The following is a 23,780-nucleotide window of genomic DNA, read 5'->3' on the forward strand; positions in this document are numbered from 1 at the left end:
GTTTTATATAAAACATTTTAACCATGGGAGCAAAGTGGTTATCTTCAGGCTTCCAGAAATATTTTTCAAATAAATAGGTGGCTTTCTCAACTGGGCAAAATCAAGGAATTGAACATTGAAAATGACATCTAAATATCCATCTGGATTAAAAAAAAAAAAAAAAAAAAAAAAAAAAAAGGAAAAGAAAAAAAAAAATTTAAAAAAAGAGAGCAAAAACGTTTAAAAATCACAATAATCCAGAACTCATGATTTTTCTTTGGCTGAATAGCAGCCAGTGACTAAGCAGCAATCCTTCTTTGATATAACTCTCAATGCAGGATGAGGTATTAGCCATGAGCAACAGAAATTACTTTCTTGGAGGATTAGTTGTAGGCCTGAAACAATAAACAACTTAAAAAGCAAGCTATTCCATCAGCAGGCAGGATGATAAAAGTGGGATACAAAGGATTTGTGTGCTAGGTCCTCAAACTCTCCTTCCCTCCCTCAAGATCTTTGGTGCCTTTGCCCCAGCAGCTCCTCTGAGTTGGGCTTAGCCCAGCCCTGGGCTACCTGCATGTCTAACCCAGCAAGCACAAGTTTTTAGCTCTGCTAAACCAGGGCTATGATATCCATGGGGAAAAGAAGCAGCTGGAGCTCAGCACTTTATCCAGCCCGTGGTACTGCATTGGTGATGATGGCGTTTCAGGGATGGGACCAGGTGAAGGGCAGGGCAGGTGCCTTTTCCCAACACCTTTCACCCTCAAAACCATGTTTGACCACCACCATCATGCTTGATCCACCAAAACTGACTCCAAAATGCAGGAGTGTCTAGGCAGGCACCCTCCTTGGGAATGGAGAAAGGCAAACACTAATTTTCAAGGCAATTATAATCTGCAAAAATGCTTTAGCCCATTGACTAGAAAATGCTGAGACTACAAGTACACAACTCAAGCAGCAATAAATACTGTCCTCCTTTTTTTTTATTCCTGATAGTATTAGAATCTCTGTCTCTGAAATATTTTTAAACCATGACTCTTCCCAATATCTGAAAAATTCTCAGCCATCATTATTTAGCATTACACCATTCTCATTAGGTAAGGACATTCAAGTTCACAAACAAGAAACTGAGGGACATAAATATGAGAAACTAGGGGGATTTGGGCATTTTGAAGATATTTAGGTACTGAACCAGACATGCAATCAAGATGCCAAGAGCTCTTTGTGGACAGGAGTGCAAACCATTGGCTCCAGAGGAGAGGCATTTACTATGATTTATTTGTTTTAAGGTACCACACCTTGTCCAAGCAAGTTTTCCAGGCTCTCTTTTGAATCAATTGAAGAAGGCACAACATGAGATTATTGAGACCATCCTAAAAGAGTCGTGGTGAACCCCTTCCTGGACATTCCTATCTCCCTTCTCCCTAATACAAAGGTACCTAAAGAAGCAACCCTGATAAGGCCCCTGGAAAGAGTTGAATGGCTTGACTTGGCAAAGCAAAAATTTGGACTTGTGCCTCCATTGCCCTCAGCAAGCCTGAAACAACCTCATTTACATTCAAATAACGGGGAAAAATTAGTATTGTGAGTGTATATAATTGGGCATATGCGACTTGATGGACTTAAAGGTCTTTTAACACTAAACAATTGTCCAAAATAAAGCTGCTTCTATGCAGACAGATGCATACACAAGGAGAGAAGTACCGTTGCCACAAGCCTGATTTGCCCTGACTAACAAAAACAACTTCCTCTTCACACAGTTATCCCATACCATGGGTCTGAATTCCTGCACTTGCATCCAAGGGAGCGAGCCATTTTCATCTCTGATGCATTCCTTTTACTTCCATTGAAACCGATTACCACACTGCCGCTTTAGCATGAACATAAATTTTTCCGATTTAACATGTTGCTTTAGGACTCAGTTCCACTCGACAGTAGACTTCCATATGTGCTGTAATGTTTGTGTTTCTAAGCAATGCCTCGGCAACCACATCAGGGTTGCCGAAAGACGAAAACGAAAAGCCTGCTTTTTAATTTTCTTTTGCTGGCGATCTCGGTTGGAAACTCAAAGTAAAAGAAGGTCATCTATCTTCCCCAGAAGAAATGTAGCCCATAGGGCCAACATGTTGTTAACACACACCAAAAACGTTTTGGTGGCATGCGTCTATTTTAGAAAAAAAAAATAAATAAATACACTTCACAGGGATTAAGTTGGGAGGAAAAAAATTTAATTTGCTAACATGTGAGAGGCACAGAAAAAGATCTTTTTCTTGTGGAAATGCCAGCAGGTGTTGTCTAGGGATGTTTCTTTCTTCTTAAATGCCAGAGTAGTTCCACACAAGCAGGCCTGGCAGCATCCTTTTGCATATTTTGTTGAATGCTTGACAAATTAGCTGCATAAGCTTGCATAAGTTCCATTTTGCAGCCGTTAATGAGTAAGAGTTTATTCAGATGCCTTGACCACAGAGGATAACTTCACTTTCCTTTCCCCTTTTTCCCTTTTTTTTAAAGCCTGAGATCTAAATCTCACTGCAGTCGATGGAGAGATATTTTAGGACCATTATGAAAATCTGCTCTGACACGTTCTGTAGAATTTTATTCAGCTACTCCTGTAGCACGGTGTAGAATTTATGCCTGGATGAGGACCAGCCCCATTATTTTGCAGGGCTATGAGAATCAAGCATTTATGCCTTAGTTTTAGAAAGCATTTAAACACATGCTTAAGTCCCTCCCTAGTCAATAACAGTACTTAAACAAACACTTTGTTCCTGCTGAAGTCAACTGGATGTTGACACAGCAAGTACCTCACTGAGCAGAACAGGCTGCTAACGGGGAGCCTCAGGGAGCTGCATTACTGTACTTTGGAGCTTAGAAACAGGGATGCACTTCTTCATTTTTATAGCAACCAAACAATAGACTTTCCATCCATTGTGATACTCAAGGATGTTAATATTTGGTCTTGCCTGGAGCTGGGGTGCAAAGTCAAAAGTAGGTACATGTGTGTATACATCAGTGAAGAACAAATATTCTCAAAAGCTTCATGTCACTCTTTCAACAGTGTCCCTCTGCCAGGCCACAAGCAAACTTTTTCAATGCTTCTGTTGGGAGATATTCATAAGCAACTCAGCTTCTGCCAAGGTGACCAATTCTCCTCATCCCTCCTCAGTGGAGATGCTCAGATCTACCAATGGTAAAGGACACCCAAACTCCCAAAACATCTGTTTCCACAACACCGAATTCTCCAGTGACAAGTATTCCCCCAGTCCCCTCTATGTCTGATGGTTGTCTCATGATCAAGAAGACCATCCTCAAGTAAAGCTCCAGCTCTTTTTGTCCCACTTCCCCCATGGAGGCTCCTCCAGCCCTGGAGCTGAGTCTCACATCACAAACCAGCTTCTTCACACCTCAGTGAGGCTGCAGGATATGCTGGCTGCCTCTGCCTTTCCTCTTCCCCATTTAGAAATTTATTCTAACCTCACTGAAGTGGTTAGGGACACTTAAGAGCCAGTTATGGCTCATTAGAGGCTGCACTGGGTTAGTGGGAAGAAGATGCTGAGAGCTGCTATGGCCAGGTCTAGTGGCATTTTCCTGCCCCCCTCAATGGTATCTGGATTTAAGGGGGCAGCAAGACCTCTGGGAAAGGACCTAAAAAGGAGCAGAGGGGTTTTTTTCTGAGGTCCACAGCAACTGTGACATCTTCCTTTTGAAGTCCAACAGTGACAGTCCAAACCCCAAATGCTGCTCCCCTCTCCTGATGGCACAAAGAGGGTGGGCTCTGTGCACAGTCCCCAGCACCCACGTCTGGGGCAAGCAGGGCTCGCTCTGCCCATGCTGCAGGGCAAAGTCTCACAGAAATGGAAGTTACTGTAATTATAGCTTGCCTGAACATATGGTTTCAGGGATCTTTCCGTGTAAAATGCATGAATATGCATCAAAACTCGATGTCACTGCTTAAGTTACATAATCCTGCACAAACATATATTTAAGAGGGACCCGACATCCTCTGTTTTTTAAGGGGCTTTAGCTGTGATTAATTCTCTGAGCTTATTAATCACAACATGTGTTAGTGTTTGATAAATTGCCCAAAAGTTGCATTAGCTAATAAGTATAAGAACAAAACGAAATAGTTTCATCTGTTTTTATAATAAGACAAAGAGCATCATGGGAGCATACACGGTGGTCATGAATAAAAGAGAAACATTCATTTATGATAATTGGTTTCAGCTCCCCGTTTGGCTGGTTCTTGTGACCTAAATGTATCCAGTTGTTTCCTTTCTTTCCCGTTGGTTTTTGGGTCACTCCTAATGGTTTAATTCAACAAAAAATGTCTACCATTTCCTGTAACCTCTGTCTTTTTTCATTCCTCCTTCCAAAATGTTTTTTTTCTGTGCAGCATCTAGAGAAATCTCCCTCTCTCTCTCTCCCTCTGTTTCCTTCCAAGTGAACAAAGTCAATATTGTTGACAGAGAAAAGGTTTAACTCCAGGCAAAAGGGGAAAAAAAAAGTAATAGTCATTTATTTGTCTCCACTTCTGAGTTCACAAGGGTTTTTTGTTTGATCCTGGCGGTCAAGACTTTGACACGGAACATGCCCCCTCTGACCATGAACAATTTATGGAGGGAGAAAGAGACAAAAATCCTCATTCATGTTTAAGAAAGCAAAGGAAATGGCTGTAGATTAATATTTGTGCATTTGTAGCAAAATTTCTGATAGGTCTGTAACACATTCAACCACCCTAGTTGAGAAACACAAGAGGCAAAACTCAGCCCTGGAGAGTTGAGTTTTGTTACTCTTGGACACCTTTCAAAACATCAGCCCTCATTCTGCTTTTCTTAGGGCAGCTTTTTCCTCCAGCAGAGAGTGAAAAATGTTGTATGGCATTTGCAAGGAGGCGGCGCACGCTGGCAGGGGTTACCTTGAAGCACAGGCAGGGAGCACTTGCCATGGTCTTCCCATTTGCAGTCATGCCTGATACTCCCTGAACACTGCAAAGTGCTTTTTTCATCTCCCATTTACCCTGCTCAAAGTGACAAGGAATGAATTTTCTAGCACGAGTTTGAGGTGGTGGGAGATGTGGTGCAGCACAGCACTGGGATGCAGGAGGGTGTTAGTCGAGATACCCTGTGCCACCCAGAGCCCCTGTTTCACCACATTAAAACTTTTGGGGCTGAAATTCTCCTTTGCCAGGTGTCAGCCTGCAGCAGAGTTTGCTAAGAAATCACAAGGAGAGTAGGAGAGGGGGAGGCCTGGCAGTTTTCCAACACGAGATTAGAGAAAAGTGCTTAGTCGATATAAAAATTCGAACAATTATTTTTTTGGAGTCGCTCTCACACCTCCATCTTCTGGAAAGGGGGCTGGAAATTTGGTGTCACCCTGGGACCAGGGATGTGCCTTTTACATCCAAATTTGGCAAAGTGAAAAGCCTTTGAATACATCCCACTGAAGATTTATTAGCCTTTGGGAGAAAAACCTCTACAAATTCTGCCTGCCTTGATCTCACTCCATTTTGGGGCTTCTAGGGCTTGCTTCTTCTGGGGAATGCTCAGGACTTTCCTTGCTATAATTCCTTTCTTGGCTGCTGGACATGACTGCGGCTCCAGGCACCAGAAAAGAGAGCAAAAAAGCCACCCCTGTCATCTCAGGGCCTGGACTGCCACCAAATCCCTCACTGCCCAAAGCAAGCAAAGAGGAAAGCAACAGGATGGCAAAGCAGGAGAAATGAGGCAAGGACCAGGGAGAAGACAGGAACAAGCACCTGAGGGGAGAGATGGATCCCATAGGGATGCTTGATATGACATCAGGGAATTGGGATGGGGCAGAAAAATGAGCCAGGATAGTCTGGCAATTATATATAAAAAAAACATAGATAAAACATAAGCACAAGGAAGGTGATGAAGGCCACAGACAAGGCCTTAATTCTTATGTTTCCAGGCTTCTGAATTTCAGCTTTAATTTCTCATGGAAAACAGCTTGTTCCTGTTATCATTTCTGGAGTACCCCAGGCTCTCCACCAAACAGACCAGGAAACCAAACAGCAAAGCATCTCACTGCTACACCAAACACCCACTGAAACAGCTGACAGGCTAAAAAGAATGGCAGGAGGATGTAATGAGAGGGCAGAGATAGTCAGATTAGAAAACACCATAATTTTGAGTATGCTGATGGTATGCATGAGGTGTAGTGAACTGCAGCAGTAAATCAAGGTCTGCTCTTGAAACTCTCACACAGCTGCTATCCAGAGACCCTCTGGCTGGAAGTCATTTCCCCACAAAATCATGGGTATAACATAAATATTCATGTGATTTTAACTATACAATATCTAGGAAGTTTTTAACCCTTAAGAATCACTGTTCCTTGCAACCTTGAGCAGCAGAATTTCTAGCTTTCTGTTGCTGAAATCTGTACTTGCTCATTGCATTCCACACCTTAGAGGCTGAGGCTTTCAGAAAAGAAATTCCAGTTGGAGAAGCTCCTGCTGAAGTCACGGGCATCACTAACACTTTGTAAAGTGGCAATACCTATTTTTTAGCATGCAGTGGGGCTGGGAGGATAAATATGTTCAGGATATGATAGGATGCATTTGTGTCCAGTAAACACTGAGATCTAAGCACAAACTGCATCAGGTGCAATTGCTGGAGGATGTTGGAGGATGTTGCTGGATCTGGGATGACCAACCCTTAGCTCTTGGGAATCACAACTTGGTGCCGTCACTGAGGGTCTTGCCAAGACTCTCCTGCCTGGGTGGGAGGAACAGCCACTCCTTTCCTGAAATAGTCCCACCTTGGTGCTCTGGTTTGGGGATGTATTTGACACAACCCCTATGCTCTCTGCAGCCTAACCCAGCACAGATAGAGCCTCAGAGAATCTGGCTGCAAATCAATGCACCTCCCCTACCACTACAACAAAGCTTGTGACTGCAGGAAAAACAGCATGAGGAAGGGCCAGAAAACTCCTTACACATCAAAAAATTAAAACCCACTGTCTAGACAAGAGATCAGGAATTATCTTAAATTTCAAGCAGTGATAATTGACCAAGCGGAAGGGGAAGCAAAAAGGAAAAAGCCTTTATTGACAAAAGGGAGGATTCTTTTTGGGTACATCATACCAGTAAGGGGAAACTACATCATTTCCCGGCCAGTGCTGCTAAAGGATGACTGCAGCAAGTTTTATTCCTAGTTCTGCCTAGTTCTCCCCTATCATGGAAAGCCCATGTGTTTTATTGTGTACAGTCCTAGTGCCAAAACTTCTCAAAGGAGAAGGGTTTGTTACTGCACAGGACACCTGCTTTGTGTCTGCACGAGTCATGAATGAACACATGATTGAAGGGAACTGCAAGTCTTAAAAAATGACAGGCATCAAAATGTTATTGCATCCTCTCAACAGCTTCAGAAAACTGTTTTTCTCGAACCTTATCAAACCAGGGATGACAGTGGAGCCAACTTCTACTGGATAATAACAGAAAAACAACTACACCACAGACTTTCCAACAGAACAGACTGAGTAACTTTGTGGAGGAAAACTAGCACAATGCAGAATACACAAACAAACACATTAAGGATAAGGTTTAATATCTAATCTGCAACTACTCCAGAAATACAAAGATATACCTTTAGCAATATGCTCTGGTTCAGTCCACTTAACTCAAGAACACTTTAAGATGATCTGCATTCTACACAAAAGCAGGTGTGACAGCAAACTTGGCATTACAAAGTACTTCTGTTCCCTGTTTTAGATGATCACATCTCATTCTTGAATGGGACCTTTACACATCTCTCAGCAGCACAGAGGTTCTACACAGCTGTGGGTATTTGGGTTTAGCTGTGAGAAGTGACTGACTTTAAATATTATCAAATTATTTCAATTGCATTAATTAAGCATCTTCCTTATATCCCCAAACACCCCCAATTAACCATGCAGCTCTAAGAGTACTGGATTTCCATCTTTCGAGCTGCTGGGGTGAACCTTTCCACTCACACTGAACTGACCATGAAATGAAAAAGCTCACTCTGTCCTGAAGTACATTAGGCTACTGTAAATAAGGCTTGGGCTAGATCTCATACTGCACAGGGCTCTGCACAGTCACTCACAATTTCAGCTTACACACACTTACAGTGAGTGTGTGAAAACAGCTGTGCCATTTTTCCATTCAGCCACATGCTTTTGAAATGATTCCATTTCATTATATGCCTGAATATGCTTTCTCCTCTTTCTTTGTTGCATCAAATAAAAGATATCTCTAATCGAAAAAAAAACCAAATCCCGAAATAAGCGACTCTTGCATGAACATATGAGCAGGTTCTACTATATTCCTTTTATTTCCCCATTTATTGACCTCTCCTCTGTGCTACCCAGCTCACTGAAGGGTGTGTTAACATGCACAGCATGTCAGTGCAATTCCATGGGTTGGGATTTAGGAGTGGTTTTGCATGTGAGAGTAGGAATTGCTCGCCTTGCAAGCTATGGGGATGAAATGCTTCTCATTATGACACAGTGAGAGACAATGTGCCCTGTCCCCAGCTGCTGGGTGCTCCAGGCACACATTCCCTTCCTTCTGCCAGGGCCTGGGGCCTCTTTCACAGGCGCCAAATGGCAATTTGAGGTGTTGGAAATCAGGTGGAAACCTGATGTTTCCAAGTCTAGCATCAGGCTGTGGTTGTCATGACCCTGTGAAGAGCAGCTCTGTCAAAAGGCAGAAGGACAGGATTTCTAAAATATCTAACAGAAAAGAACTCCCAGAAGTGGCACATGAACCACAGCCAGGTGTGCTTCAGCAGGGCAAGGCAGAAAGGTGTGTCACTGCAAAACGCCCTCACAAAGCTGTGACTTTGGCAAGATGAGGTCCTGCAGTGTCATTGCTCTTCTGGCACTACAGCCTCTCAGAGACTGTTAAAACTGAAAAGTCACTCATAGAAAGGAGCACAAAAAAAATATGTAAGTATTAGAGAAAATCTCTCCGTCCCTTCAAATGACTCCTGTGTGGGATTAGGGGTACCCCCACTTCACACCCAGCACTGTGTTTCAGGAACAGGGAGGGGCTGCAGGAGGGACCATCCCACAGCATCCTGAGCCAGCTGCAGGTGCAGCACTGGCTCAACTCAGAAACGGGGTCAGAGAGCAAAACAAAGTGCTGGCCTGGTGTCTTCACAAGATTTGTTTTAAAGGTCTGCAGTTTTTCACACCTCAATCCAGCCAGGCAGGCAGCAATGCCAAAAGATGGCTATGTGAACTCCTCTTGCCTGCTGATGGAGGAACTGGGATTAACACAGCACAGGATAGCAAAGTTCTCCAGAATACTACAGGTAAAGAATGAGAGATGGAGGTGACAACCCAGAAATGGTGGGTTTTGCCATCTTATCAACCTCAAATCTAACTTAAAACCATAGTCAAAAGACTAATGATAAAGCAAAAGTCTCTGCCAAAAAATATAGGCAGGACATTCCTGCCAGAATATATGTTAAAGAAAGACACACAATTATTTTTTAGAGTTGCTGGCACAGTGCTTTCAGGAAACCTTTCCCTTTAAACACTAAAATTAAACAAACACATGAAACGCAGGGAGAAATGTAATTACTTTATAGCTTGACTTTGGTCTATTGCCTCGGGTATCCAGTTCCTTTTCTTAGTGATGTGGAAACTCAAATTCCCCCCTAACAGTGTCATTAATTCCTTGGCCTGGAGAGCCCAGCTTTCCTGCTGCATTTTGCATCAGGAAATCCCAGCTGCCCGCACCTTGCTCTGAAAAGGCTCTGCAGGTGACAAAGGAGCTCCTGCCCTGCTCTCAGCACAGGAAAGGGGCAAGAGGGCTCCCCTATCCCCCACTGAAAGGATGGGATTAAAACAATTGGGTTGCCAAAAAAACAACTAGAGAGCCAGGCAAAGAGCGAGCTCCTCTGACCTCCAGCCCTCCCCAAACTCCCCTCGCCTGCCAAAAAAAATGACAAGGGGTGTCTATTTCTGCTTGCCTTTTTCCTAAGACAAACACCTCCCCCTCTCCCTCCTCATGTGCCCCCATGGCTCTTCCTCCCGCACACAGTTGGGGCTGGCTGAGGTTCATGTTAAATGAACACCCAGTCCTAAAACACACCCGGGACAGCGTCCAAAGGCTACCAGAGGCTGCCGAGAGACTCCCACTGGTGTGGGCGAGCTCTTGTGCCCCCCACTGACCACCCACCCTCAGGCCAAAAGCAGCTTTAATGCTGTGCAGAGAAAACAAACAGGTTTGGGGGAGCACAGGGAGCCCCGTGGGAGCAGAAGCATCTTTCCCATGCTTACCTTCCCCCTGCCTTGCCTTGAGGGATGCTGAGGAAATCCTCACTGCTCCTCAGCCTGACCAGGCAGCCTTCCCCATGCCCAGGCAGCTGCTCCTGAGAAAGGTTTTCTTGGGCACTGCACAGAACATCCCAGCTCTTTTCAGACTGAAATCTTTCGAGGTTGGTCCTGGAAGCAGCCCTGTAGCTGCCTGCCCTTTGCAAGCTGTCATGCAGTTCAGCAGGAGCCCAGCCGGACTGTGTGAGTTTATATCCACCCCTGTGACACACACACACACACAGAATGTGCCTGGCATCTGAAGCAGCCGATGCTGGATTTATCCCTTCCCTTGTTGCCAGTGACTGACATAAGTGCCGGGAACTCTTGGTGGAAAACTGCTTATGAGCTTTGGGCCTGATCCAAACCCCACTGAAGACAAAGGAAAGACTTGTGATTGCTTTGGAGCTGGCTTTGGATCAGTCCCATTATCTCTGCCCTGAGAGCAGTGTACAAACAAAGCAGTAAGGACTGGGGCACTGTAAGCCTGTGCCCGGGGGCCCATCTCATCTGAGGAGAAGAGAAGCAGGGAAATGCATCTGAGCCTTCCTTAAAACATCCATCCAGGGCCCTCCTAGGAGGGGACTAACCTTGGGAACACGATCACAACCCTCACTCGTGGGTGGAGATGCCCTGCTCGGGAGCAGACATCCAGATTTCTCTGCTCAGGATTGGTATCAGACACAGAAAACATCCAGAGCCAGACCTACATTCAGACTTCAATTGTGCAAATCATCCACCTCGCAGGCTGAGTCTGCTTTTATCTGTCAAACACCATCAGCTTGTACACTCCAACACTAAGCACATTCATGTGTCTCACAGGACACAAGTGTCCCCATCAGCTCTTCCCATACCATGAGAGACTGAAAGAGTAACACTCTCAGACTCCCTCCCAGCTAAAAATCCACAAAAATATTTATTTTGTGAACAATTAAGCAGCAATTAGCATTCTTCCTGGGTAAGAGGCTGCCTGCAGAACTGAAAAATGATTTTACACTGTTTCATTGCACTTCTCCTGGTAGCACTATCTTTCCTCTTCATTTACTAAAAGAAAAAAAAAAAAGAAAAAACAAAACTGAAAAAATAAACTGTTAAGTCATGCTTTTCTATTTTGAGGCATTTATTGTAACTATGCAGGGCTTTTCTCCCATTGGGCGAATAAATGAGAACCATGAATCACACCAAACTTACCTAAGAAAAGTGCAAAACAATTCTCTGTCCTGGGATTATACAGTTGATGACTCATGGCCATTTCTTGTAGAGTTCAGGCTACACAAATTCTGTAGCATAAACTGATTTCCATTGGAGGTAAAGGGGATTTTAACCAACACCTTTCCATTTGTGCCAGTCCTTAGTGTGGAGACAGTTACACTACATTAAGTCAGCTCTTCTGGGGAAACTGGCACACGGCTTCCTTGCGCCCCAAGTTTAAAAACACATTTGAATTCCTGCATTTTAACAGACTACCATGTGTCAATGGAATGACAATAAACAGCAATGTGGGTGTCCTTCAAAGGAGAGGAGCAAGAGCCAAAATGAGTTGCCCTTGGCTCTTTGTGCAGAGGCTGGGGCTGGGATCTGGCTTGTGTCTGAGGTGGGCTCAGACCCTGCAGCAATTACCTGGCCCAGCAGTGGGTGGGAAGGTGTGACAATGCACTGCCCTGCCATGCAGCTCACCCCAAACAGTGCTAGCCTAAGGCTGGCACAGCTTATGCTGTGCTCAGACACCCTAATGAGGGTAACTCTGGGGAGCAGAGCAGCCCTGACAAGTTTCAAGGTCTGTTGACATTTTTGTGATGCCAAACTCTGAAAATCACAGCTGGTGTTGAGGGTCAGGTAACCCCGGGCTTGAAATACGCAACACTAAGTTATTTTTCAATCCTGGCTTGAACTGTAGCTTTGCAGAAGCCTGAGTCTCTAGGATTTCCCACCCCTCATCCAAAGAAGTGGAGAAGAGAGAGTGAGGATTAAAAGGGAAATAAGTTAAACCTCATAGCATGCAAAATGAATTCCTTAACCAGAAGGGTCTTGCCACATCCTCGGAATGGTGTCACGGCTTGAAAACATGCCTTGTTTCTAAGCTCATTTATTTGCTAGGAAAATTCAGCCACTAGTATGTCTTAAAGAAATCCCTAGAAAGGCATCTGCAAACAGTTGCACTGAAATTTCAATTGCTGAGTGTAATTCACAGCAGAGCGAAACCCTGGAATCTCTGTGAGTGCAGGGCACAAATAGCTCAAGGAGGTGTTTGGTACGAAGGAAATGGTGATGCTTCTTCCATTTCCCATGAATATCATATGCACTGCTTCAGCCATATGTTGTGTTGAATCTGCCACATTCTTCGGTGGTGGGCACAGATGTGGACAGATCTGACAGATCAGGGTCTTAGGGTCACACAGGAGTAAATTGGGGGCAGATGATTTGAGCGTCACAGCTTATTTTTAGAAAAAAAAAAAGGGGGGGAAAGATTGCTAAGAATCATTTCTACCATGTGTCTGAACAAGAAACGCATTTATCTCACCTAGTAAAAACAAAGAAGAGTTTCTCTCAAATAAGGAGTTTGTTTTAAGAGGCTAACAAAGATTGTTCTATGCACTCTATAGATCACAGGTGCTGCAGAGAAACACAGATTTTGCCATGTATTTCCGTGCTTCATTAACATGCATTATTTTCAGACAGTCTCCAACAGTGTTCCAGCTTTACAGGCACAGAAGTGACTCCTTTGACAAATAAGCAAAGTTTCTTCTCAATTGCCTGGCTTACACTGTTCTCTGGTTATTCATCTGATTAGTGCTATTTTGCTTGCATGTGCGCTGTGGGTGATAAAAGACATCAAGGAAATGGAAAGCACTTTCCCAAGAATATAACCACTGCTAGGAGATGGAACAGAAAACAGGGGAAAAGGAAATCAACGCTTATTCAAGCCCTGTAGGCCACCAAAATACTGCAAAAAAATGTAACAGATGCCTTCATGTCTATTATTTATGCTCATAAGAGCATATTACACACACACGCTTTCTGCCTCCTGCTGTACAAAGTTTAAAAGCAGAGAGTGAGGATGAGGTCACATTTCTTCATGAGTTCCACAAGCTGCACTGCCCAACATTCACTTGCATGAGGTGAGGCTCTGTAAAGCTAAGGCAGAACTCAAACCCAAACTGCATTTGCCAAAGAAGGATAAGAAGAGTGTTTCACAGCACTGCCTGCCACAGGATAGGCCTTTCAAAGGCTGCTTTGAGAAGGAAACCAAAAGAAAACACTGGATTGCACTAGAAAGGTGAGGACAAGGTGCTGATGGCAGGAGTGTCCCAGCCAACCCAGTCACATAAGTCCTTGTGTTACAGCCATGCCCAGTCACTTGCCATGGATTTTTCCAGGCCATCAGCTCAAATTACTAATAGCCAGCAAGGGACATTTATTTGCATCAAGCAGACATTTACCCTGCTATGAACAAACCAACCCAAGCCCCAGACACGCTGGAAATTGCTCAGAGAGCAATGTCACCCCTTTGCTCCCCAAGTCCAGTGCTCTCCCGAGCCCAGGCAGGAATGGGATGAAGCCAATCCGAAAGCAGAGCTGGAGATTTTCCATTTCCTCTTACAAGTCACTGAGGAGCTGTAGGTGCAATCAGTTGTATTTTTTCTTCCTATGTTTTCCCTGTCTGTTTGGCTAAGAATAAACGGCCTGGATTGATAAAGCCTAAACTCTACTGATTTTCCTGCACCTTGAGGTTTCACACAGGCTGCTTCTGGTTCTTCAGAGGGGTCACACCAGCTGGCAGAAAGATTCAGATGGGATTTGAGCTGTGTGAGGCTGGGCCAAAACTGTGTAAAGTGTAGCTTAGTGATTAAATTGTTGGAATAGGGATCAGAAAACCCGGTGTGTTAGGTAAATATGGACATTTCAGCCCAGCAGGATCATGCCACTTAAATCCTTTTGCCAGCTGAGATGGTGAGAGGCAGGTGGAGAAGGCAGTATTTTGCTGGCCTAATGCTTTGGGGTCTCCATGAGCACACCAGAGCTGTGTTTTGCTCAAACACCTGGCACTGAGCATTGGAGCCAAGACAGGACTGCTAGAAGAAAACAGAAGCCAGACAGAAGATGGGATGCTACAAGAACTGAAGACACTTCAAGCTAACTTCTCTTTCCTGTGAGATTTGTTTTTAGCTGGCTCAGCTTCCTGACCTGGATAACAGAGGATTCCATATAAAAGGCAGAGGACTAGAGCACATGCCCCGGGTGAGAAAAAAGACCCACCATTTTCACAGGCTATATGAGTTTATTTCAGATGAACCTAGCCATTTTAACTGATTTTGTCCCTATAACCTGATGATTCAGAGCAAGTCTCATTAGGCAAACAAATAACCAGGCATTTCCCTCCTGGAGAGATGTTTACCCCGTGCAGGGAAGGCAGAGACCAGGATAGGAGCCCATGAATCCCTACCATGCCTTTCAGGGCAGAGTTGCTTCTTAGGAACCAGAACTTCAAATCAAGCTAAGATTTGGAAGGAAGTTTGTCCTTTGTTGCTGTTTTTTCTCCCTGACTTCTGGTTTCAATCACTTATGTGTTCAGTTGCTTTTTGGATTATCAAATAAGCAAAGGTCCCCTAGAAACTCCTGTATCATTTTCTTCGTCCACTTGAAAAACAGGCTACCATCCTTTAAATGCATCCCCTGCTGGCAGAGAAGAGAGGTAACATTTTACACAGCCTCACCTCCCCCATATCGTTGTACCTGGTCACTTCTGGACACCTACAAACAGTATCACAAAAACACAGGATTTTGCAAGGTTTTTCTGGTCCATCCCTCTGACTGCAGGCAAACATCACCTGACAGAGACCTGACGGATCTGCTTTCAGAATCCTCCTGTGGTAATAGAAGCCACAGTTCCACTCACCTTCCCAGCAGAAAGATTTTCTCCTCTGTCTCTCCAGTTATGATCCAAGCTCCCCATCCCCTCTGCCGTGCTGCCAATCTGCAGAGAGCAAGATTTCCTTGCCCAGTGGAATAATCTGCTATGTGTGTGCTGTTTTCTTTCTTTTTCTTTTAAGATAGTAAGAAATGAATAAAGAAGTAGGTGGGAAAGGGGAGAAGAGAAATATAAACCATGACAGGAAAGAAATACAGGACTTATTTATGGGGGACAACCAAGTGCCCTCCTCCTACAAATTACACCATCCAAAGGCTATATTGGCACTCTTAACAGCTGAGGGTGGAAGAAGGGGTAGTTCAACTCCCAACTCTGCCACAAGCTTGCTTGCAGGTCTTGAAAATAAGTGTCCATACTTCAGAATGCTTCAGTTTGAGTCAATCTGCTGCTTAAAAAAAAATCTGCTTCATAGGATTGTTCAAAGCTTAAATGAGCATTTGAAGAGCTCTAGTAGAAATGAGATGAAGGGCACTCTCAGAGAGACAAAGCATTATCATCATAAAGTGTAATCTTGATGTTTTTTATGGGCAAGCATAAGATTCCAGCAATAATCTTTAAAGCAACATCCATTATCTGGAAAATTAGCTTTTAGCTAATGGTCTGTTACAGGTCACACTTGGTAAAACTCCATGCACATTTTCTTCCTTTTTCCCTTAAAAGCACTTGGAAATCCTGTGACAGCCGCCTGAGGGGAGCAGCAGAGCCTGGCTGGCTGATGGCACACAGTGTCATGCAGAGATGAGGAGGAGCATGGTCCCATCACACACCAGGTGAACCTCCAGCCTGGCACCATGAACCCCTCGAGATGCCTGCACAGGGCACAGATCTCACCCAGCCACACCTCACCTGGCCTGCAGGGCTTGTGGGGCCAGGCACTCTGTATTAAGACTCTGGTTGGAGAAAAGGGTCAGTCTTAGATACCTCCTTAGGCACCTCCAGGACATTTGGGCAGCAAAAAGCAGGAGGTGGTGTTCTCCTATAAAGATCTATTTAACTAGAGACTCCCAGAAGAACTGCATGAACCAAAGTGCCCAGACTGGGGGGTGAAACCTCACCTAGCTAGGCTGAGCCCTCAGCACCCTTGGTGCATTTACTGCTTATTTTTTCAGAGACTGTGCTCTCGTATGTGAAGATCTCTGTGAAGATCACAAGAAGTTCAAATGAGAGTTGCAAGCACCAAATCTCCCTCTGGCCTCAGCAGCTCAGCACCCACCTCCCTCCCAGCTGCTGAACCTTTGTGGGGAGCAGCCCCTCTCCCAAAATCACCTGGAAATGCCTCACTTCACAGCACCTTTGCTCCAGGGAAGCCCAGTCCTTGCTGCTGCCACCTTCTCTCTCCTGGCACACAGAGTGATTGGAAGGACCTTCCCCACAGCACACAAGGACAGATGTGCTTTGTGCCCACCAAATACTGACAAGGGACCACAAGCCGTGGCCACCCCTCAGGAAGGAGCACCAAGGCACAAGTCAGATGGTGGCCTGGCTCCCTGTGAGTCCTGGAGATCCACTTCTTCTCCTGGAAGAACAAAGAGCTAATTCACTGACACCAGTGTGAAAGCCAAGGAATTGTACTGGGGCTACCCAGAGAGAAGGGAGCCAAACTCAGCAGCAAATAAAAGGAGAAAAGAAGACCAAAGATGACTATTACTATTTAACAGCTTTGAGGTTGTGCCTTTACTGAGCAGAGGCAGCACCAGGCTCAGGAGCCCAAGACTCCAGAGAGCTGTGCTGGAGGACATGGCCATGCTCCTCTCAGGCTCTGCCATCATCCAGGGCTGCTGGCTGCCCTGGGAAACAGCCTGGCTCAAACAAATGGTTCATTTGTGGGGTGTAGAGCCAGCCCTGATGTTTTGGTATTAATGGCTTTGAAATATCATTTCACAGCCAGCACTGCAAGGCTCAAAGAGCACAGTCCATGATGGGAAAGTGGGAATCTCCATGCCACAGCAATGTGGGTCTGGGTCTCAGCTGAAGAATTTTCCATGGTTAAAATATGGATAAAAGGGAAAATATGGGTGGGGTTTGGTTTGGGTTTTTTGCCTGAATTAAAAGAAATTTGTTCTTTGTTTTAATGGTTTTTGTCATTTTATGTCATTCTGGCCAAAATCTTATGTCATGATTCTAGAAACCAGCCACTTTAAGTTCTTGCTTGCCAAAAGCAAAGGAAGCAAAGGATGTTTTTACAGCTTTTTAAAACCAAAGCCTCATGGGGGAAAATGAAAATTTTAAATACAATTTTTCTCCTGCTATTTACTTTGCTAAAAAATTACTTTCTACTGGGAAAGTGATTAAAATTAAAACCAATCGTTGAGTCACTCATCCAGACAACGCATGAGTTTGCTGTAAACTCAGCAGATAAAAAAAAATCTTGCTCATACTATGAGGGGTCTTTCCAATTTTCTGGAAGTTTATGGCACTGCAGCAAGGCTGACACTGTTTTTAAACAAGCTGCAACTAAATCCTGGGTTTGAAGCCAGCTGATAGACAATCCCAGAGGAAACAACACCACTTTGTAAAGTGCTATTCTGCTTCCTCCCTCCAAGCTTGGATTTAATAATTTATTTACAATATGAAGAAGTGAAGTATTTTCATTTATTATAAGGACAAGCAAAGCCCTGGCTGCAGTGTGAAGGCAACCTGGTTTCTTCCCAGCTCTTCCAAGGATTACTTGGGTGAACTGGTAGCAGCTTTGCCCCATAGTCCAGGCTCTCTGCAGCAGTGTTTGGGTGAAGACACCCATCCAAGCTCCTTGAGGAAATCCACACTCACTGTCCAGGTAGAACTGAAGGTCAAAATTAATGTTTTCCAAATTGTACCCCCTTTCCAGTTGCAGCGTCTCCAAACACACTGACTCATAAAACTTTCAAACAGACTATGGACAAATGGGGAACTGCAACAAGACCTCCTATAAGAAGTGGAGTAATTCCAACTCTGGTTGCAATGTAATCAAGTTTATAGCATGGCTGCTGGCTGACACTGGGAAAAGAAAACAGAGGAAAGACATCCAGGACATTTCCTTTTGGGTGGGACAGTTTTCTGCTTCATGCAAAGCTTCTGAGCCTTGGGAACTCGATCTGAGGTCCTGATGTCTGTTTTGCCCAAGGAGAAGAGAGTTAAATAGCCAATGGTCTTGATATAAAGAATGACTAAGCAGGCCTCTGGCTGGAAAAGATACCTAAGATGAAATATGAATTGTTTGTAGAAAATCTTGGGTTAGGCAAGATGCAGTTGTTCACAATCTCTTCCAACACCAGAATTTGAGTTCTTAGAGCAGGAACATCAAATTAAACTTTCAAAGATTCAGAGGAGTCAGGTTAAAAGCAGACACAAATAAATAGGTCGGATGATTCAAATGCAGCTTGGAGTTAAGCTGTGGCACTCTATCCCAGGATGTACAATTAACAGAAAATGGAGACTAGCACAAGTTCAAGGAAAAAAACTTGAAGGAAAAAAAAAACAACTGAGATTTGTTTAAAGAGCTTAAACTGCCTCTAATCCATGAGGTCGTTAGGGGATGTACAGTATTTGTAAGTGTCCTGCTTGCTTGCCCTGCACCTTTCCTCTTCTGTTTGTACCCACATGCAGCCTCAGCCAAAGACAGCCAAAGATTCTTTATTAGACGAACATTCAGGGTGTCAACCTCTAGGTATGAGATCAAAGCCCTGAGATGCTCTGTGGAGGCATGCCCAGGCCTCAGCTGCCCTCACACCTGGAGATCCTCCCACCACCTCCAGAGAAGCTGCCCAGCTCCACAGGAAGGGCAGTGGGAGTTAAATGGGTGTTGAAGGTGCAGAGCTGCCCATGCCCTGCTCTGACAGACAGGGACCTGCACAGAGCCAGTCACCAGACTCCTGACTGACAGCTTCACAAACAAGCCATTGAAAATCAACCACACCAACTACTGAACTTTTCCTATAGTAGAACTACCTTTTTGGGGAAAAGGACAGCAAGAAAACAGCCCTGAGTATAAAGACACTCACCCCATAGGAACGTTCTGTGCCAGAAAACTCTCTCCACAGGCATGCACATGCCTGCCTCTCCAGGGTCCTTTCAGGTCCTAGACTTCACTGCAAAACCATGCAGGACTACACTGGGGACCATGAGGATTAAGGTTTTCACAGCCTTTGTGTTCATGGGTTAGAGGGAAAACCAGATGATATTAAAGCTTTGACTTGTTTCCAGTTTAGCTTCCTACTGCAGTCACAAACCAGGATTAGCAGCCTGAATATACAGGCACAATCCTCCAGAAACATCTCAGCTGCAGTTTTTAGCCACAAATTATTATCCCATTGCTATTCAGCTCCAGGTCACGGTGCTTTCCTCAAGACCCCATTCTGCAAGCCACACAAAAGGCTCCCTAGAACTCAAAGCTGCTCTGGGTATCTCACACTTTGCCAGCACATGGGGAAAGGAGCAGCAGGTTATGCATATAACACAGCTTCCAAGAGGGCTCAGCCATGGAAGGTGTATAAAATGGTATTAGCAACAACTGGGTAAAAAGGAGCCATGTCGGTGTCACTGAGCACAATGAAAAGCGTAATTGGTTACAGCTGACAAACACAGAATTGCATTAAACAGAACATTCTATGCTGGCCCATGGTTTACATCAAATTGTCAATCTCAATATGGCAACCCCCTAAAAAGGCCACTTTTTTTTGTAAACCCTCAGGAAATATAGCAAATCATGGCAACATGTTTATAGTCTTCAAATGCCACACAAGGAGCCTGATCCGCATCCTTTATGGTGGGATATACTGGAGGGTGTTTCAGCACGTCCATACTCATTTTCCAAATACATTTCACAGCTTCATTAAGCCTCCATGAATTTCTCAAAGATCAGCTTTTAGGTGAAGCTGTGGAGTGGACAATCCTCAAGGCCAAGCTCACTCAATAAAAATGAGATCTCTTGCCTTATCTCTGTGTTGTTTTCTATCTTCAAGTCTGGCAATGAAGGCTGGAAACAGCAGCAACAACACACAGATCTTTACAGCCTGCCCTGAACTTCTCTGTCTGCTGCTGCCATATCAACTGCCCTTGGACTTTGGCACTAAACTTGACACCAGCAACCACAGTAGAAGGGCAATGATATTTATGTCCAAACAACAGGGTGTTTTCTGTGCTTATTCTGGCTGGAATTCAAGTTATTCCAAGATGGTTTGTGGTTCCTGCACCTATTTACACACCAGATCCCTTGGGGAAGGGGCAGGTTTGCATGGTGCCTGTCACAGCCAAGTCCTGATGCTTCCTGAACACTCTGTGGCCTAAGACAGAGGGGCAGGAGGAGAGAGGGCTGGGTTAAACACAAAGGCACCTTAGACACCCTGCCCTTACAGCAAACCCTGCCACGTTAGGATGTTTCACGAGAGGCAGAGCCTATGAAATACATTGTCCTGAAACGTTTGTGCTTTAGATCCCCCAGTGTCTAGTACTCAAGCTGAGCTCAAGCTGAAGGTCTTTCAGGGGAAGTTAGGAGTCTCTTTCCTTCACACAGCTTCAGGTTTTCATGAATCTGGCAAGCAGTTTTCTTAAGGTATTTTTAAGACTTTCAGCTAGGCATCAGTTTTTCCACCAAATCCAACAGGTCAGTGGAAATGAGGACAAACAGACTACATACTGGAATAAGGTAAACAAACTAAAAATTCATACAGTTTAATTTTCAACTTCAGAAAAACAGATTAACTTACACAGCAGGAAAAAGAATTTTAAAAACTAAAAAAAGCTGCAGAAAATTATGATCCCAGTTATCTACTTTGTAGATGACCTGCTATGATATCAGCATATCTTCAAGGTTTCAAGATAAGGAAATACAACACAGGGTAGATCTTTACAGCAGGATGGCAGTACCCTGAGTTCATTCAAAGTCCTGGTTTACTACCATGAGTACTCAGATAGCCTTCCAGAAAATAGCTTTGAGCTAACTTCACTGAAGAGCAAACAAGAAGAAGAGTCAACAAAACTGTTCTGTAAGTTTTAAATACCAGGAGGGGATGAAGCTTTATTGCTTTATGCTACTACATTACACAGATACAACAGCTGTCAACAATAATATTATCTGTATTACAGCAGAGATCCCAACTGAGACTAAGGTCTCATTGTGCAGGACACTTGTAAAAAACAATTAGAAATGCACTGCAAGAAGCTACCCTAAAGAAACTCAAGACTAAACAGGCAAGAGGGAAAGAATGGGGGAAAATGGCATGACCCTGCTTTTAGAGATGGGAAACTGAGGAATGCCAAGGATAAGTGACTTGCCAGAGGCTGAAATTAAAAGTTTGTGGCAGAGCCACAACTGGGTCCATATTTTCCAAATTCCACTCCAATACCACCCAAATCCAGCAGAAGACATCTCTTTAAATTAGTCTTAATAATGTTACAGTTGGATCTCACTTGTAATTGAACTGTAAAAATCAGAAGTGGGTACGTACTTCTTGTTTTAGGAGCACTCTTATTAAGACCACAGCACATTTTGCTCAGGACTATGAATTCTTCATTAAATGGCTCCATTGTGTCTAATTTTCTCCATTTAACGTAGAGGCTGTGCTTTTAGTTGCTGTGCCAGGCACAAACTTGTTCCAGCAGAACTCAGTAGAACGTTTTCCTAGTGCTCCTTACATGCTCAGGGCTAACAAAGCTGCTCCCTCTGAAGCATCCACAGCAGATATGGGAACATTTAATACAACTTAATACACTCTCAGCACGTTGCTGTGCATGGGAAGCTCCTGAAGAAATGCCACAGCCCTGTAACACAACATGTTGGATGAACGTTAAACTTTTGTGGTTAAAGACAGTCAACATGATAATTCAGTGTTAGTCGGAATTACCACAGTTGGATTACCCATTTTTCAACTTCCCCTGTTCCTAAGCCATCTTAGTGGCCTTTATTCATAAAAGACACAGATCTACCCATTTCAAATTGCCCCTTCATGTAAATACTGTCAGGACAAATAAAGTAAATACTGCCAAGCCATCTGAAAATGATCAACACCCTTCACTGCGAAGTAAGCAAAGTAAAATCCATAACAAGATAGTAATTTGCACCTTTTTTGTTTTTTAATTTGAGGAATAATTCACTTTTTTGGTGCATAAGTTAAGCATGGAACATATTATTTAATCCTAATGCAAATCACACCAGCAGGAAATGTCGTAAAGAAAAAAGTAATCTTCTGAAGGAAAAATAAATTATCGACCACGTTACGAAGGAAAGAAACATTCTCGAATAATTTCTTTCTTTGTTGGTATTGGCTGGCAGTATAATCCTTCCAAGTAAATTGTAATTTCCAAATTAGATTATACATTATGTCATATTAGTTTTATATTAGAAAAACAAACTGACTGAAAGGAAAAATGCCAAAGTCGACTTGCCTGGTAATGTAAAATTTTTGTGTTTCTGCTGTGAAATGCTAATGTTTCTTTTCTTTTTTTTTTTTAACAAGTTTTACAGCAAACATAAAACCTAAATTATGGCAAGATATTTACTTTATTTGACCAAGCCCTGTTTGAAAAATAAATAGGAAAAAAAAAGACCATACATTTTCAGGACACCACATAACCATAGCAACAGTTATCTCTGTGTATAAATACTGATACTGGCATGGAAACTTTTATGAGTTATACATCAATCAAGAACATAAGCACCTATTGCACAAAAAATAGCTTATACAGAGAGAATATTAAACCTGCACAGGTCAAGTGATCTGATGTCAGGAAATGGTGGAATTGAGAATGGCTGTGTAACTTTTGAATGGCTCCTGTCTATATTTTAATGTCTTTAAATACATCACACTCTATCAGTTTGTTTTCACACAATTCTTGTTTCAGTCACTGTCCAGAATAATGGTGTTTGCTGGATACATGGTCTGGGACATTAATCCTATGGGGAATAGTTGAGGGTACTGGGATTCTTTAATTTTAGGGGGGAAAAAGCTGAGGGAAGATAATTGGTCCAAGTCTCCTTTACAACGTGTTTCCCAAACTCTACATCCCAGAGAGACTGCAAGCCTACTTTCCCCCCACTTGTCTTGTCTTTCAGAAAATCTTAAAATGCTGTTAAACAGAGAAAACACTTTAGCTTGGACATGTGTCAGATAGGGTGCACAGGGATGGGATGACCAAGGAAACAGGCCATACGGCATCAGGAAAGAAAGCAAGGTAGGTACAGGACCATGGGGATAATGAGACTGAAGATGTCCCAGCACACAGGACTTGCTGAAAGCAATCATTTGCAGGTTTGAAGACAACTAGCCAAGGGTAAACATGAAAATACATGTAATCTCTTCATGACCTCTTAAACTGTCCCAGAGCACCCTACTGTCACTACAATTTTGCAATAAGTTTAGGCAGTTAAAAACAAATTATAAAAACAATCAATTCTGGCTGCTTCAGGAGCTAAAAGATCACCAATCTATTTCTCCAAGGAGCTGGCTGCAGATGATCAGGAAAAGTCCCACCTGAATAGACCAGCTGATGAGTACAAAATGCTTTGGTATTAATTAAAGACACTGGAAGGCTGAGCACATAAAGTGCATCTTCATACATACAAAGAGAGAACAACCTCTAATGGCAAGGAGGT

At 43.6% G+C, this 23,780-nt stretch overlaps 1 long non-coding RNA gene across 1 annotated transcript in view; it reads right to left on the reverse strand.

Annotated features, from left to right (window-relative positions):
* Window positions 1-10,573, reverse strand: part of LOC148222790 (uncharacterized) — a 113,837-nt gene extending 103,264 nt beyond the window's left edge. The window contains exon 1 of the long non-coding RNA XR_015805355.1: window positions 10,249-10,573. This is a non-coding gene — a long non-coding RNA (uncharacterized LOC148222790). The remainder of the gene's footprint in view (window positions 1-10,248) is intronic.
* Between the last annotated feature and the right edge of the window lie 13,207 nt (window positions 10,574-23,780).

This window comes from Sturnus vulgaris, chromosome 9 (assembly GCF_052056855.1).
Source record: "Sturnus vulgaris isolate bStuVul1 chromosome 9, bStuVul1.hap1, whole genome shotgun sequence".
Classification (NCBI taxonomy): domain Eukaryota; kingdom Metazoa; phylum Chordata; class Aves; order Passeriformes; family Sturnidae; genus Sturnus; species Sturnus vulgaris.